The sequence below is a fragment of the Stylophora pistillata genome, chromosome 1, assembly GCF_964205215.1.
Source record: "Stylophora pistillata chromosome 1, jaStyPist1.2, whole genome shotgun sequence".
NCBI lineage: Eukaryota > Metazoa > Cnidaria > Anthozoa > Scleractinia > Pocilloporidae > Stylophora > Stylophora pistillata.
Window position 1 is genome coordinate 48889113 of NC_142519.1, and position 6311 is coordinate 48895423.

A 6311-nucleotide genomic window follows, 5' to 3' on the forward strand; every position below is an offset into this window, starting at 1 on the left:
GCTCAAGGGCACTGTATGAGTGAGCCTCTACACTGTGTGCAGTTCGCAGTTCAGCATGTCCAGAAACAGTGTTCCGAAATGGAAAGGTCATCACATGACCTCTTGCACCAGTCTTGACGACATCACCATGCTCCTCACAATAGCTACAACTATCATGGCCAGTGTATGTTACTTGTTCGAGGACACCAGCACGGGCAGGAAGGTCAAAATGGCCAGAGAGTACATCACCTTTGATTTTGTCTTTACTCCATCTGGGAGGGTGATTTCAATTCCTGTTGCAGTAAAAGGTAGTATATAAGACGCCATACTTTTCCACCTTAAAGGTTCTTACATATTGGTCTAGGGAGAAATCAGGCAATTTTGTTTTGTATTGTTTCAGTTGTAAAACTGCTCATTGGTGGTAAGGAAACTGTGTAGTTTAATAACATTACACTAAACATTATCATACATACTTTATTAAATATTTTTTTATCTCCATAATGTATTTGCATTGAAGCTTACCATGAATTTCTGTTTCTTGCAAAGTGTCAACGAATGGTTTGAAGAAGGTTGAGAAGGAAGGTTTTTCTTTGCCAAACCACAAACCACCAAATACTCTGTACTTGCTCTTTCTCCTGTGTGCATAAAAAGAAGTTAAAGGGAGTACCAGATACAGTAATGCACCTATCAACATCAAGCCCGAAAGGGGGGGGGGGGTGGGACAACCTTCCTTAAACAATGGCTGAACTAGGTTCACTAATGATGTACAAGTACATGTTCAATTTTATGCAAAATTATCGTCCCATCATCATATAGGCATTTACTCTTGTTACATACCTTAATGAAGGAGGAAGCTCATTGACAAGGAGAAAAAGAGGCCATACTCCAAACTGCGAGGAATGGGATATGGCTACACCATCAGTGTTGAGCTTAAGAGTGAGATTATATGGTTCTGACAAAACTCTGCCTGCACCAAATTTCCTCTGATAAACAGCGCCATCATACACATCTTCAATGTTTTCATCGTCTCTTTTTACTCGCTGAAATCTGTGCCTTAGGCCTTGGTAGTGTGGGCCGCGGTAGCACTTGAGTTTATAAATTAGTTTACTACTTATTCATCGACTTCGGTGGGGTGGACAGCGGTAGCACTTTATTCTTTATCTTAGCAAGTACATTTTATTTGCTATCCTAGCGCGGACTGCGGACCACGGGAGCACTTAATTTATAAAGGGCGTGAGTGGCCGGGTATTCTGAAGTTGCTCCCTGATGTGTCTTGCATTTGCTCACCGCTAAACTCAGAACTGTTAACATCACAACAAAAGATAGAGTCATCACACATATTTCCACGATTGTCCAACTCCTGGTCGTTGTTACCGCTCTGACAAATAGTTGGACAAGGATTCTTGTCAGCTTTAAGAAGGTTAACTCTACTACTTCTTCTACGTGCTGCTAATCGTGCTGGTTTGAATTTGTACGGATTATAGTGACGCATATAATCCTTCTAGCGTCCCCGTCGTTTCGTTGCATCGTCCGCCATGTTTGCTTGTTAACCACTGGTCTCGTCTCCAGGATCCTCTCTCTGGAGAACCTAAAACGCATGCGTTTGCGATTTCTTTGGGATCACATGGGCTATTGCAGCCAATAATCTAACGACGAAAGCGTCATGCGAAAGCGCGTTTTTTCGATTTTGACTTTACATTCCAACGTGCACGTGGACGCCCAAGCTTGCTCTTCGATCAGAGTTTGTGTTGTAGTTTTCACCTTTTGTGCTTTACGTAGTAGCTCCAAAGGACAACTAACAATGGCTGAACGAAATTCGAGAAAAAGAAGCATTCCAGCACGTTTAAGAGAGGGTAAGTTGAGGTGAGAAAGTTGTGGAAACAAAAGTATTGCATGTAGCATGGTTGTACCGTGGTTGTTGCCTCTGGAGCCAAAACGAAGAAGGATCTAGAGACAATTGTTGAGGTATGTGAACCTTGGACAAACTACATGTACATGCATGGGCTTAAATGACAGGTAATATTTCTTTCAGATGATGCCAATTTCTGAAATTTTATGAGTTTTGACCCGAAGTTGGATTTCATCTTCGAAAAAAAAAATGATTATCTATAGGGTCTGTAAAGTTAGTATTATTACCTGTGGGAAAACTCAAGGAATTTGTCGCGATTACCTGCTTGCGCGGGTGTTGTTATGCAGTCGAGAAAACTACTCTAAATTAAAAGCTCATTAAACGTGGCGTGCATACGGGAGGACTAGCTCTGGTGAAATTTATGGCAAAATATGTTATAGCGAAAATGAATCGATCTACGTTTGGTTAGCCAAGAGTGGTCAAGGCTGAAGTTTGTTGTTGAAATATCGATAAGACTGTAAGTTGTAATCAATTGCGTTTTCCAGTTATTTCTGCGGTGATGTGGACGAGCCAGATTAAAAAATAATCCTTCGCGGGCCAAAGATTCTAAAATATCACGGGATCTCTCTTTGTTTTTTGTTTTTTGTTTTTAATCCTTTACGCGATATTTGCTGTATCCTTACTAAAAATAACGTTTTTACGAGCGTTTCTCTCGGAGAAACATTGGAAAATTGGTATGAAGAATATTTTTTGCCGTTTTTGAACAAATATAACAATACAATTGTAGTCTAGGCTATTAATTTTGTGTAGGAGTGTCACGACAGGTGTTTTAAAGTAATGCTGGGAAATTAATAGTTTATTACAAATCGTGTCTCCAGGCTGCTGTGATTTTAATATCTTGGGTTTGATAATCTAGTTTGCATGAAATAATATTATTTGTGAGGACAGAAGAACATAGATCTTATCAGAAATTTATAAAGTCATTGTTCTTTAATAGAAAGGTGCAACTGATTTACAAGTGATACATACAGTGTAACTCATGCAATGTAACGATGGAACATATTCTACATGTACCAATAAAATAAGCGTAAGATTTTAATTTTAATATCTCGCAAGAACAAATTTGATTTGTGCCTAATAGAAAAGCAGTTCAATTACCCAACAGTGTTTATATTGTTGAATTGAGACATATATATACACCAAAGTGGAACAAAGGGGGAAACCTTACAGTGTCATTGCAAAGTCTCATTCAGAGTTTTCATTGGAAATATAATAACGGTGGTAGAAGTCAGTAGATTAAATTTATTCTCAAAATTGAAAAAAAAAAGTAGTACACTCAGGTCACCAACATTTTAGCAATTAAGAAAATATGTACAGTATACGTAAACTATGCACTGTAACCTGAACTTTCTCTGATATGTGATGGCTTTCAATGCACTATTTTATTACCAAAGCTGGAAACTGATGGTTAAGCGATATTAGTTAGCCATATTAGTCAGAGAAATTTCATTTTGGTGTTGTAAAATTATAAAGCCAAAGTTATCACTCAACTGCCAACCAGAGCAAAACAAAAATCTTGAAGGAGCTGATGAGAACTCAATGTAACAACAAACAAATTGCGGGAAGAGTGAGAACCACCCAAGTGAGCGTTGGTGGCAAATGGTTTTTTTCTTAATCAGATTGGTTGACTCAGAAGACAGAGCTAGTTGTCTTGACCAATCACATAGCAAAGTGAAAGAAGACTTCTGTAGCCTTGGTTACTGTCAGTACTAACATATAGTCTATTGAAAATTACTCTAATCTAAGTATTCCTTTGACTTCTAATATGGGAATTTTTTAGCTACTAAAGAATGATGTACATCCATGGGATATAGTGAGGTGTAAAAATTATAAAGAAAAAACATTTAAAGCCTGACTAGTAAACAATCATTTTTGGGAGGACATGCTGACCTCCTCCCTATGTATGCAAAGATGAGCCGAGGAAAGATGTTACAGACTTTAAAGATCAAGGGTTGAAATCAAATTGTGACGAAATTACCGGTACTGTTCATCTGGGGTGGGATATTAGGGCATCTTACAATCTAGCTTTAGGTTTGGTAAAAACCAAGGAAAGCAAAGTATAGCCAACTCATTGGTGAAAAAGTACAGCTCTTAAAACTAATGGAAGAGATCAATGAAATGAGTAATGACTGTGAAGATGCCAATTTTAGCAGCATATAATTACTATTAAATTACTGTGCTGGTACCAAAGGATTTCAGACAATGATAAGTAGGTACCCCATTCTAGATACCCTGGGTACAAATAAAGTCTTTATTTTGTCCCCCTCAATGGATCCCCTAATGTACAGGGTGAAGTTAGATCTTTTAGTATGCAGGTTACATTTTACATTTTAGAAGAAACATTTTTACTGTAAATATGGAAAAGATATATTTCCTTTTTAGTATTCATGTTGTTTACAATGCACCAGCAAATATTCAAAGACGTAAAGAAATTTGATATTCTTAAACTCTCAATAAACATGTAGTTGCCAGTGGTTTCTAGAACGAAGGTTAGACATAATACATGAAGAGCGGAACAGCTAATTACAACAATGAAACAACATAGGAAACACAGATAACATAGGATGAAATGTAAAACAAGTGAAGATAGGAGGCATTACCTGACGATTTAGGAATGCTGCGTTAAGAGAACTAATGTTGCTCGACTTTTAACTAACAAAGTCCTTGCAAATTTTATAACCCGTGCAAATGTGGACCTATTTATACTTTTATATGCTGGGAATGGGGCGAGGCGGGGGATTGGTTTCTACACGTGTATTTTTTTTCATTTTGACATTAATTATGTAGTGGGCTGCTCTGAAGATTCCAGTCTAGTAAGCCAGTTAGCCAAATATACTGGGACTAACTCAAAGTAACTTTGATTACATTTGTTTGACCCTTGAATTGTTAGTTTTGTTAACAAATGAATGTGATTTATGCTGAACCGTTGAAATTACTTGAATGCTGTTGTTAGTTAAATATTAAATGATATTGATTGAGGTTAGTCAACCAGTCATTTGCCTCTCAAGCTTGTCCATTTTTGGTGCCCCGGTTTGAATTTCAAACCAACTCAATTTAACAATCTTGTCCAGTTGTTGCGTGTTCAACCATGTACACATTGGGTACTTATTCAGTTTTCCAATAAGAGAAGTAATTTATTGTTGTGTGCCACTTTGCCGTAGTTATAGTGGCAAAGTCGTCAATGGAAAGATGGTTAAACTTCACAGAATTCCAACGGATAGTAAAGCTAGAAGAATTTGGATTGCTAGGCTCAGAAATGTGCGGCAAAATTTTTTTGCAAAGTCTGTTCTAGACTGGAGCTTTGCAGAATTTCCTGAAGTGAAAGAAAAATACTGGCTTAAAATTTTATTTCTATAAGCAACAAATTGGGGTGCAAAAAATTGTGCCTGAAGATGGCTACAGGAGCCATTAGTGGCTCCTGGTGGGTACTATTTTCAAGTTCTATTCATTTGAAATAAATTATTTGCAAATATAACTGATAATAAGATTGGCGACTGGCAGCTGCTACTCAAACTCACTTTGAACCTAAGAGCCTTACCATAAATGACTTTCTCTCCCTCCTTTTCTTTTTGTATAGTCTACAAATGTAAGTTCAAAAACCCTTTTTGGGTCACCATTTTTGTGGCTCCCTGCAGTGAGTTTACAGAAGCAGTGCTCAGACTATTTTTGCAATAGTATACACTTCTGTTGTTTTTATTTTGCAGAGAAAAAAGAAAATTCATCATCCCTCCTCACCTAGGATATGGAGCTCACGGAATTCACAATGTTATTCCTCGTGAGTAAATGTTGATTATATTTATGACCATTGGAAGGCATAAAGTGGTCAATAAGGACAGAAAATCTCCTGAGCGCGTGTGCAAGTCCTGATTTATGGCACAAGTGTTTTTCTGGAAGTTTTCTTAATTGCACTTGGGCAAACGAAATTTTAAAACCTTTCAAAACACGAATGGCCATTAATCACCAAATGCAAAAGTAGTTTGTAAGATTTCTTATTTCTTATTATTTATTATATTTATCATTAAATTCACTTTTCAACTCGCCTTGGTACTTCCTTGGTACACATTACTTAGAAAACTTTCATTGGGTTGGAAAATGCTCATGTTTTCTTTGATTTGGTAGTTTCATGAAACAATTGTGAAAGATCAACCAAGTTATTGTTTTTGGGAATAATGTATAACTTAGCATTGTTTGTTTATTTGATTCTGAGCGAGTGCGATACGGAAATTTCATATTGCAATCTATAACTTATTTTAGTTTGTGTCACTGAGCAATCACGAACGAGATATGTGTTGAGTATGTGGAAATAGCCAAAAAAGTAAAAAAAATTCTTATCCTCTCATTATAACATAGACAGAGAATGGTCAAAAAGCCTTATATTTTTGCTCTCTCGGCAAGATTTCCCCACAGCCCCATTGTTAATTTA